General features: G+C 36.3%; 1 long non-coding RNA gene across 1 annotated transcript; it reads right to left on the reverse strand.

The window, feature by feature from the left end:
* Nucleotides 1-1929: 1929 nt before the first annotated feature.
* LOC129757750 (uncharacterized) lies at nt 1930-2679 on the reverse strand. Its single transcript, XR_008739786.1, has 3 exons — nt 2429-2679; nt 2240-2332; nt 1930-2168 (listed from the first exon to the last, which is right to left on the reverse strand). It is a non-coding gene; the product is annotated as an uncharacterized LOC129757750 (long non-coding RNA).
* Nucleotides 2680-10747: the final 8068 nt, after the last annotated feature.

Here is a 10747-nt window from a genome sequence, read left to right on the forward strand (position 1 = left end):
TCAAAAAAAATCCCACCGCATGACATGCCCCAAAATTAAGTTGCAAAAATTACGTTTATTCTCAAGTTTGGGAAAACCCCCTCAAACTCATTTTCGTCGGGAGCCAGTTTCATCCGATTTTGCGGCATTTCAACTTGGTTTTGGGTTAGACCGGCCTAGAGTGAATTTCAAAATAATGACATACACGCTAGTTTTCGTATACTACTAAACGTCTAAATTGTACACTGAAAATCGGAAACACCCAAACTTGAGAACTGCCACCCGCCAAACCTAAGTTCAAGATTGACAACTTAAGTTTGTGAAAAAATCACAGCTTGCCAATAAGCCAAACTTGTCCTTCAAGCGAAGAACTGTTTTTTTGGGGGGTTTTTGCTGTAAGCGCATCTGATTCTGTTACCTCCATCGTGCATGGCAGATTTAGGTTTGGGGGGTAAGTTCAAAGCGAAGAACTGTTTTTTTTGGGGGATAACTTTTATTCCCGCTTCATTCGCAGAAAGTCTCACATATACGATGATGTAGCTGCCTCTCTCAACAATTCTTCGGTGGTCGAGCGGTTAGCATCCTGAGACGGTAATCGCAAAGCCATTGCAGGTATGGGTGTGATTCCTGAACCTGGCAATATTATTTTTTTATTTTGATTTCCATTTTATTGTGGTATCAGATTTTGGGGGATGAGTTCTCCTTTAAGAGCTTAACTTTGAGCTATGCCACCAATAGCCAAACCTGTAGGGAGGGCGTTTCATTCGGGTTGGCGGGGAAAGTTCTCAAGTTTGGGTATTTTCGAGGTTCAGTGTAACAGAGGATGGTTCGGTGACTGCGACCATTTAGCCTTATGATTTCTTGCATTGATACAATAAATAGAGTTATATAAAACAAATTTCTTATGATTTAAAGTAAAGATTCCAATGGTTAACACTTAAGCTGTGCAAATCATTAAACTGAAGCCAATAATCAAAAAGTTAAAAAAGTTAATAACATTCTTCGATGGTCCTTTTAAATGTTACAAAAATGCTATATTATGAATATATATATATATATAAGAATATTATTTGATAGACCATATGAACTTAAAATTTAACTCGTTTTGTTGGACTGAAAAAACGTGGCGAGTTCATTTCGTACTGGAACAGCAATCAACGAACACGACGCAATATTTTGTCTTTCCGGAACAATTACCGGAAGACATGAAGGAACGTCAGAATGGAATGTCCTTCATTGTCATCATATGGAGAGCGGTTTGGAATGTCCGGGAACTTCCGGATGTTATTCACTTCCCGTGGGAAGTGACATCCGGAAGTTTTCTTTGACCGGGATTATCAAACTTTCTACCGCTCTGTAGTTGCAATGCAATGTACCGGAACAGCGACATCCGGGTACAAAAATTTTTAACCATCTTTAAATTTCTTCAAAATAAACAACCCTCAAATAAAAAGGTAAACTTTAGTTTGGCTGCCGAACTTAGTTTTGAGTATGCCTATCAGAACTTAGTTTTGCGATTGCCCAGTCAAACTCAAAGTTGAGGAGTGCCACTGAAGTGCTGTTTGAACCAAAACTACTTAATTTTGAGTTTTAAAAAAGGAGTGTGCAATTATATCGATATATCGATTTAAAAAAATTGAATCTTTTTAAAATGTTATGCTACACGCTGGGCCACGTTGAACCATTAATGTTTGAAAAATAACCATAATGGCAGTTTTGTGGGTTAAGTCATTTTATGAGTTTTCACTGAAAACTCATAAAATGAGATTTCACAGAGAACTTGGATAATGGTTATTTTTCAAGCATGGTCGGAAAAGCAAAAATGGGACGAAATTAGCAGGAAATATTCGTTTTAAAATATGAATGGAATGGAAACAGAATTAAAGAAATCAATCAATCAGATTTTCAACAGATTTTTTTATATTAAACATTGATTTTTGATTGCACTGGTATCTGCTTGATGCTAGTAAAAGAGTGGTCTACTGGCACTACTAAGTTGCATTAGCGGAAGAAAGTTTAGCCGGCCGGGGGAATGATTGCTTCGGCACTGCTATCACAGTTACGGATGATGCGGTGCTGCCTTTCCTGCGATGTTCAGTTTCCCGCTCTTCTGTGATTCTAGTGCCGGTGATTCCCAGCATATTTTCGGAACCTTCTGATGCAGCAAACGTAGAGAGTTTCGGAACATTCTGTAATTAATTTAACATGGTTATTGATCTCGGAACAGTTGACAAAGATTTCCAAAATGGCATGTACTTACCCTAACATATGACGGCAGCTGGAGCTGTCTTCGGCGGGACTGCTGCTGCTTCCGACTCCAGATAACATAACCCATATTTGCTCCAACTTTCATCTGAAAATTTAATTTAAAAGAGAGTGACTTTGATGTTCAATCTGAAAACATTTTTTTTTAATTTAATTAACCGGTATTGTCAAGCAAAATACTTACAGTTTGTGTTATCTTTAATCTTAAATCTTTAAGGAGATTTATATAATCTAAGTCCAACGCGGAACCAGAAACAAAACAAACACTTCTGCGATTGCAAACATGGCGACTGTTTTTTCACGCATTTTTTTGTTGAATTTCAACCATAATCAAAAATTTCTTCATGAACTCGGAAAATGGTTAAAATTGAACAATTCATAACGGTTAAAAAACAGCAATTTTAGCAGTTCTACTAAAAATACCAAAAAATGTATGAAAAACAATCATTTCTGGTTAAAAAAATATGAGCGTGTAGATATTTTGATCGATGATTCAAACGAATTTGATTTTGAACTTGAACTTTTTTCTCCCTTTGAGGTGAACTTGTGGATTATCTTTTTTGTTCTTGAAAATTTAACATTTTCAGCATCAGTGTTTCGACCAGTTACGGATATTCTCCTACGATTCATTGAAGAAAAAAATCATCAAGGATGGAGGTAATTATGCAAACAATTCTTTGGAAATGAAAACTTCTAAGAAATCCTTGTGCATTGTTTTCAGCATAACTTAAATAAAATAAGAACAAACCTTGGAGAACAATCTTCTGGATTGTCAAAATATGTTCCGAGGATTTGTGCATGGCATCGTGACGCCTTTTTTACAAGTAATGTTGCCGGTTATCATTTGGCCTAAGCCTGAAAAAATGCCGTAGATACCCTTCATTCGGCTCACTTGGCTTTTATTTTTCGCGAAGCATTTATCACAGGGAGTAAGGCGATCAAATTACCTGGAAAAAATGTTCGTAAGTACTGAGGAATATGAGCTTTAATGCTTGCCAAAACAGAGTTATAATGTTACTGAACATCAGTGCCCCTTTATCGTAGTCATAAATGTCACACTAGTTGCACTTAACCTAGTACTTTCATATTAGAAGTACTCGAGCGATGGTTGGCATTGCATGAATTGGTTTGAAGCTAAAATAAAAATTTAGTTGAATGTTGAACAAATAGAATTCTAAATTTGTATTCAAACAACCTTCTCAGAAATTGGTATATGTATTAGGTATATCAAATTTTTAAAAGCACTACTGTGACTGTATTGTTACCTGAATTTCAGCAAAAGAAAGTTTCTTTTACTTTCAAAACATGAATTTGAAACAAATGGTGTGTTTACCTGCAAAATATTTTCCTCCAAAGCAAATGCCCACTGCAAGGGTCACATCGAAAGTCATGTTCTTGGAGGCTGATTAAAGCTACTGAAAATTAAATTTCATTGGTCATTTTAAAAACTTTTAAAAATATATTTTTCCTTCAAAACACTTACCTTTCCGTTTTATACCCGTATTGCTGCAAACAAAACAACTAATGAATGAAGTGCATATGCTATACTGAATGAAGTGCATATTCATATGCATAATGAGGTTATATAAAAGCTAATTGGAGTAAACAACTAACTGCTACGACAAACAAGTCCTCGCTTGCTGATTTTGACTGTTTAGCTAACTGAGATGCCAAATACACTTGAATTTTCTTATGTGCAATTGAAAATTATTGAACACCGTATTATTTTATGACACGTAATTTGGTTTGAACCTGTAAAATCACTGTCAATGTCATGCTCCTTTTTGTTACAGGACATTTACTGTAATTTTAAATGTCTGTTTATTTATTTTTAGATGAATTCATTGAAAATTACGTTAATTAGGAATTACAGGTTGTATTTTTTTACAGGCAATCATTTTCCATGACACGTAATAGTCATAATTTTTTTCTGTGTATAGACTGAGTTATTGATGATAATGTAGAAAAATTTATTGTTGGTCAAAGTTACCCCGGTGATCAATGTTACCCCCGTTTTACGGTACCATAGTATCTTCATTTTATACAAAACTTAATCCTTTTCGCAGATCAATAATCATTTTAAGGGCTTGTGGTATAGCTCAGTTGGCAAGTCAGTTGCTTCCTGAGCCGATGTTCGCTAGTTCAAGTCGAAGAGTTGTACCGGACACCGGATTAGTTTTTCAATGACTGTCCGCCAATTGCATCGTTGATATAAGTCGCGAATGAAAGAAAAATGTTAAAACGACTATATTCGAAACGAGATAAACATGCTTAACACAAATAGGGGGAAGTCGTCTATGGCCGGACATCGCCTATGGCCGGACAACATAGTTTTTTCGAAAAAAACACAATATCCTAATAATGTTTTAACATCATGAAAATAAAGTAAATAGTAGCCTGATATGGTATTAGAAATATGATAATCCAATCTGAAAAGGTAAACCAAAGATAGGCATCTAAAGCTTTTGCCTAGTAGTACGGAGAGGATCGCCTAAACTTTCATTTGTATTGGGGAAGAGGAAGTTTGGTTTATTTTTTGTCTAAATCTGATAGTTAGAATGACTGGAAGGAAAAAAAAGGCTACAAATTTAATGATGTTTGAAGAGTAGGTTGAACATTGGATTTCAGATTCAGTAGGGGCATAATGCACATATGTGTGTACCCAATCGCGCCGTTTAACGTTAAATAAGTGTTTATTGATTCAAGTGCCTTCGAAAGTGTTTGCCAGGTAAAAAAACTTCTATTCTACTTCACAGATGGAAAAATGTATTACTACGCACAGTGCTGCCAGATATACTGAAATTCTTTTGAATAGTTAAGGTACACCGGGGCAAGTGCAAACGGTTTTCACCATAGTTCAACTTTCACATGTCCTAGAAAAATATGTATATGTTCAAAAGTTATCAATTATCGTTCGTTGCATCACTAAAATAGTTCTCAACATATTCCCGTTGGAAGTGAAAAATTAAAAAATGTTGGTAAAAAGTAACGGTGCTTTTGTGAAAAAATTTCAAAATTTGCACTTGCCCCGTTTATGGGGGCAAGTGCAAACGCAATACTTTTTCCAAACTAATTCGCAGATGAGTCAGTGTATCGGTCTTAAAATGAATTGAATACATGTTCCGATACGTTTTATCAAATTTCATTAATATGTTTGCTGTTTTCTTGCAATATTGATAACTTTTTGGAACTCCATTTTTGGCGACTGTTGTTTTATGCAAAAGACCTTCATTTACTAAGGCATTACAGAACTTTGAACATCCGCTTCAGATACAACACTTTGGATACCCCTTCTGACCATTTTAATATAATGCTGAACCATTTTGGTGATAAATTTTCTGAAATGGCTGATGTTACATGGCTTAAAGGTGCGTTTGCACTTACCCCGGTAGTGTCGTTTGCACTTGCCCCGCAGTGTGGGTTAACAAGAGCGAATATTATTTTCACAACTTTCGGGGTGTACTGAAAATTTATCATAAATTTTCTGCTTTCACTTGAATATCGTTCTCAAACACTCACCTTTTAACGATAATTCGGATTTGAATGTCCTTTTTTGTAGCCAAAATATGCAAAACAAAAACACACTGTTCATGTCTAGTGCGTACTTGAATTCGTGTGTGATCAAACAGTGCCGTGTTTTTAGTGAAAAATTTAAAGAATGTTTAGTTTATCTATATCAGATTGTTTGTTTGGGTTTAAACAACAATTTCTAGAAGAAGAAATATTTTTTACTTTTTTTGTAACAGAGAAAAGTTGAACGTTTGCACTTGCCCCGAGTTTGCACTTGCCCCGGTGTACCTTATTTAAATCTATATTAAATTTAGGAATTTTAAATATATTCCTTTATACTCAAGTTATGTTTTCCAATACAACATATAAATATCTTAAAAATTGTTATGATGAAACTGCATATACATTTAAACAAATATGGAACATGCTTGGAGATAAACGGACATGGCGCGTTTTGCCCTACCTAGACATGTTTATTAAATATCGTTCAAAATAACAGAAAAATAATTAAATAAGGAAATTTTTTGTTTTGTGATGCTTTTCAAGACCAATGTTCATCATTGTAACAGATGTCAGGTAATTTTTTTACGATAGATGCCGTAATTCCTTACGAAAGTCAAGGCACAAATTGCAAGGAATATGGCTTGAAAAATATTTTTGGATTTTTGCAGGGATTTATCGCATATTTGATGCTAATTTTTTTGTACAAAAGGTTTCTACTGTTAGGGAATAACGTGCAAAATTATTTAAAAAAGTTTATATCTAGATCTAGATCTTATAGCGAGATATTGCAGTGGGGCGTTTTGCCCCTCAGTTCCTTGTGGTCAGTTTTTTCGGCTTGTAAAATTTGAACTGCACATGATCCACATCGTTGATTGGTTATCTTTCGACTACAGTAGATGTGAGATAACAAAACGGAAGTTCATACGGAATATTTGAAAAATTAAAAAAGTTAAAGAGGTTGTACATAAGCCACGACCGCAAGGTTAACGTAGAATTACGACTGCCGGTCCTGTTTCAATAGGATACGTTTCATAGTAAATATTCATACTCGGAAAATGTTGATCGTTTTGAAATGAATTATATATTCATTCATCAACTATCACGGCCAATTGAGACTGATTGTAGCTCTAGACAATTGCATAGCAAAAGGCGGGAAAAGATTTGTAGCTGCTTCAAAATTCAATGCAACTGAGCCAATGCGCCTGCAATTATGCAACTACAAACCTCAAGCGTTTTATCAAACGCTTCGGAGAAAAGCTTTAAAGATTCAATATTATGCGTTTAATTCGAATCAGTAGGGGAAATGCGCACTAAGGGGTATACAAAAGGGGTTGTCATTGTACATTGGATGGAGTTGAAAATTCAACAACAAATTTAACTTTAATGAAAAGCGCATTTAATACAAAATTATTTAGAGAGTGAAATTTTTTTCAGATTTTTCCTTTGGAATTTTTTGCTTGAATAAATATTAAATGTCAATGAATGGTGTCATACTCAAACTTCAATACATTTTAATTTCGTGAAATTTTTCTGTTCAGAAATCGGGACCGCGGATTACTTTTCAATTTTTTTTATCAAAGTTCTGATTTAAGATTTGAACCGTGGAATTATCTTTGCCATGCACAATAAAAATTTTATTTCAAATTTCATCTCTATAGAAGAACGTTATTGAAAAGTAACGAAAGGCTTATAATTTTAATCAAATATTGTAAAATTTATTAATATTCAAAAAATTACAGGTGGCCACACAAAAAAAAAATTAGACTGATTTTTTTTTTCAAAAGGGGCTGTTCACTAATTACGTAAGCACATAGGGGGGGTGGGGGGGTTTCACATTTTCTTACGAATTCTTACTAGGGGGGTAGGGGGGGTTTCCAAAAATATTACGTAAGAAATGTTACATCAAAAATTCATCTCAGACAGTGATGATTTTCAGTGATAGACACTGCCAACTCTAAATTTTACAAACGGTTTACCATAAGGTTGCCAGAATTTTTTCAGCATGTATCCGGGCCGGACAAACCGGGCAATTTTTATATAAATACCTAGCAAAATCCGGACATCCGATTTCAAATTGACGACCATAAATCCGGGTAATATCCGAGCAAATTTTGTCAAAACTCAGAAATTCCTCAATAAAAATCAAGAAAAAAAATAAAAAACAAATTTTTTTCATCAAAACTCATCGATAGATTATGAACCGTATTTTAGGCTTCCAAAAAACCTTTCATAATTATTTTAATAAAACTTGCTCAAAAAATTTCGTTTTGGAGGTGAAGTGTTAGTAGTTTTTTTTGTTTAATTTTCCAAATAAAGTGAATAAATCCGGGAAAAATCCGGGCATTTTTCAATGAGATCCGGGCAACCGGGCCGGGCCGGACTGTTCTCAAATTTAGTAACAAATATCCGGGCAAACCCGGATAAAACCAGGCAATCTGGCAACTTTAGTTTACCAAAAGAATCCTAAAACTTTATTGCTTACTGCTGAATGAGTCTGAGCTTTTAGGTTAGTTGACAACGTAATTGTCGTTAAATATTTTTGCCCCAATTCAAGTAGTAAAGAATGATATTTATGATTTTCCGGTAAAAAACAGACCAATTTTTCATGGTACCCTTATGCTAACCTGATCTCTCTTTTTTTTAAATCGGAATTTAGATTTTATATTGTTTATTCGATTGTGGAAATTTATTGAGAATTATTGTTACTCCAAACATGCTACGTCTGGAATAATGTTTTCTTTTATCTTTTATGATATTTCACCTGTTGTTTTGTATAGTTTTTGCCTTTCAAATACAGTTTATTAATTTTACTTAAAAAGTGCTTTGCTTTGAAGCATGTATTACTCATGCTCATGTATACTCAAGCTATTTTTGAAAAAAAAACGTGTCAATTTCTCAAAGAATAAAAAACGTAAGATCTTACTAGGGGGGGAGTGGGGGTCTTGAAAAATCTTACTTTGTCTTACCAGGGGGGGAGGGAGGGTTAAAAATCTCCAAAATCGTGCTTACGTAATTAGTGAACGGCCCCAAAGTGACTCATGCCTTTGTAAAGTAGCCTAAAGCATTTATTTGGCTGACCCCGCAGATGTGGAAAATTGCTGAATCTGGACGATGCTGCTGATGTGGTTTTTTATTTTTTATTTTTTATTTTTTATTTTTTTTTTTTTTTCTTTTTCTTTTGTTTCGATTATAGTCGTTTTACCATCTTTATGGCATTCGCGACTTTATATCAACGTTGCAGTTGGCGGAGAGTTATTGAAGAACTTATCCGGTACACAACTGTGTTCGATGTTTACTCTTGGGCTCGAACTCACGGACATCGGCTCAGAAAGCAACTGACTTGCCAACTGAGCTATATCACAAGCTCACTCTGCTGATGTGGTTTGGTGGGCTTTTGGCCTTTTCGGTTCCTTTAAGTATGATTTTCTCAAAGGAACCGAATGTTTCAAGGTTATGTTTATGTTCTGGCAACCCTATGCCAGGCCACTGCGGCACCAGTTCAACATGATGGTGGTGAAGCATCTTGAATGCTCCGGGTTTCAGTGAAAATAGTTTACTCAGCCGAACATAGTTCTCCTCGTCCTCCTGATGAAGAACTTCAAACAGCACAATCCTAGCAAGCGGCCTTCTCTCTGGCCACTGCGGCACCAGTTCAACATGATGGTGGTGAAGCATTATGAATGCTCCGGGTTTCAGTGAAAATAGTTTACTCAGCCGAACATAGTTCTCCTCGTCCTCCTGATGAAGAACTTCAAACAGCACAATCCTAGCAAGCGGCCTTCTCTCAACAGCATTGCACACATTTTTGGTCACAACAACCGACCGACCGGGAGAAAGACCAAAAACAAAATGAAACCGGGTCGGGGAATCCTAGCTCTTTTATAACTTCGAATCTAGTGCAGTTTGGTTCGACGATCGGGGTATTTTCGCTCGGGTGCTTTGCGCACCAATTTGTATTAGTGCGTTATTAGTATCGGTGTACCAACACAAAGACGACCCATAATGTTATTCGGAAAAGATGTCCGTGAAAGAGGCGTTTTTCGTGACGCGAGATCCGTTCGCGAATTTCAATTTGCCCCCCTATAGTGTTGCCGTAAGACGTAATTCTACGTAAAAAAAATGCGAATTGTATATGACCGGACACCAATTATTTGTCTATGACCGGACAAGAAAATATTCAAAATTATAGGTGATTTCAACTTGAAACTTTCATTTTTTCATCTCTATAGCTCCCTCAAATGGTTAGCAGAAAATAAGGATTCAATAATGAAACTATTTTGGTCCTCTGAGAAATTTTAAATTTTGCTGTCCGGTCATAGACAATTTTTCTCTAGTTTTTTTCGAAACGAATGTTTCATTCTGGTTTGTCAAAAAAACTTTTATGGCTGGCTTCATAGAATGTTCAGTATTGGAAAACACATACTCACAAGACCTGTGCAAGTGATTTCAGTCATTTTGCTACATTTTGTGCCATTGGTGACTGTTGTGGCCATGAAAAGCCATTGGTGGACTGTGGGTGCGGCGCTTGGCAAAACTACCACTGCTTGCCCTTTCCCCTTCTGGGATTGGGCTTTGACAACCCCTGATGGTTGCCAAACAGTGGAGGCAGGTCCAAAGACTGTCTGCCTGGAGGCCAAGGCCAATCCGATGTGAGCGCTTGGGAAACTACCACTGATGGTCCGCTCCCCTCGTGGGATTGGACTTGAAGAGACAACCACGCATGGTTGTCCCATCAGTGGAGGCAGGTCCACTTGACGCTGCCTGGCGGCCAAGGCTCGGGGGGATCTCGATCGCCTGGTTGACTCTTTCGGATGGAGGGGCTCTGAAAAGAGCCGATTGTGGCAGCTGGACCCGGAAGCAAGGCGTCGGAGCGAAGCACCAGAAGAAAGAAGCACTAGTATCGGTTTACTTTCTTATATTTCTCTATTTACTTATATTCTACTATATACAAATTATTTACACTTCCGCCGATCTTGACGGTACGGCGGTT

The sequence above is a fragment of the Uranotaenia lowii genome, chromosome 3 (genome assembly GCF_029784155.1).
Source record: "Uranotaenia lowii strain MFRU-FL chromosome 3, ASM2978415v1, whole genome shotgun sequence".
In the NCBI taxonomy this organism is placed as follows: Eukaryota; Metazoa; Arthropoda; class Insecta; order Diptera; family Culicidae; genus Uranotaenia; species Uranotaenia lowii.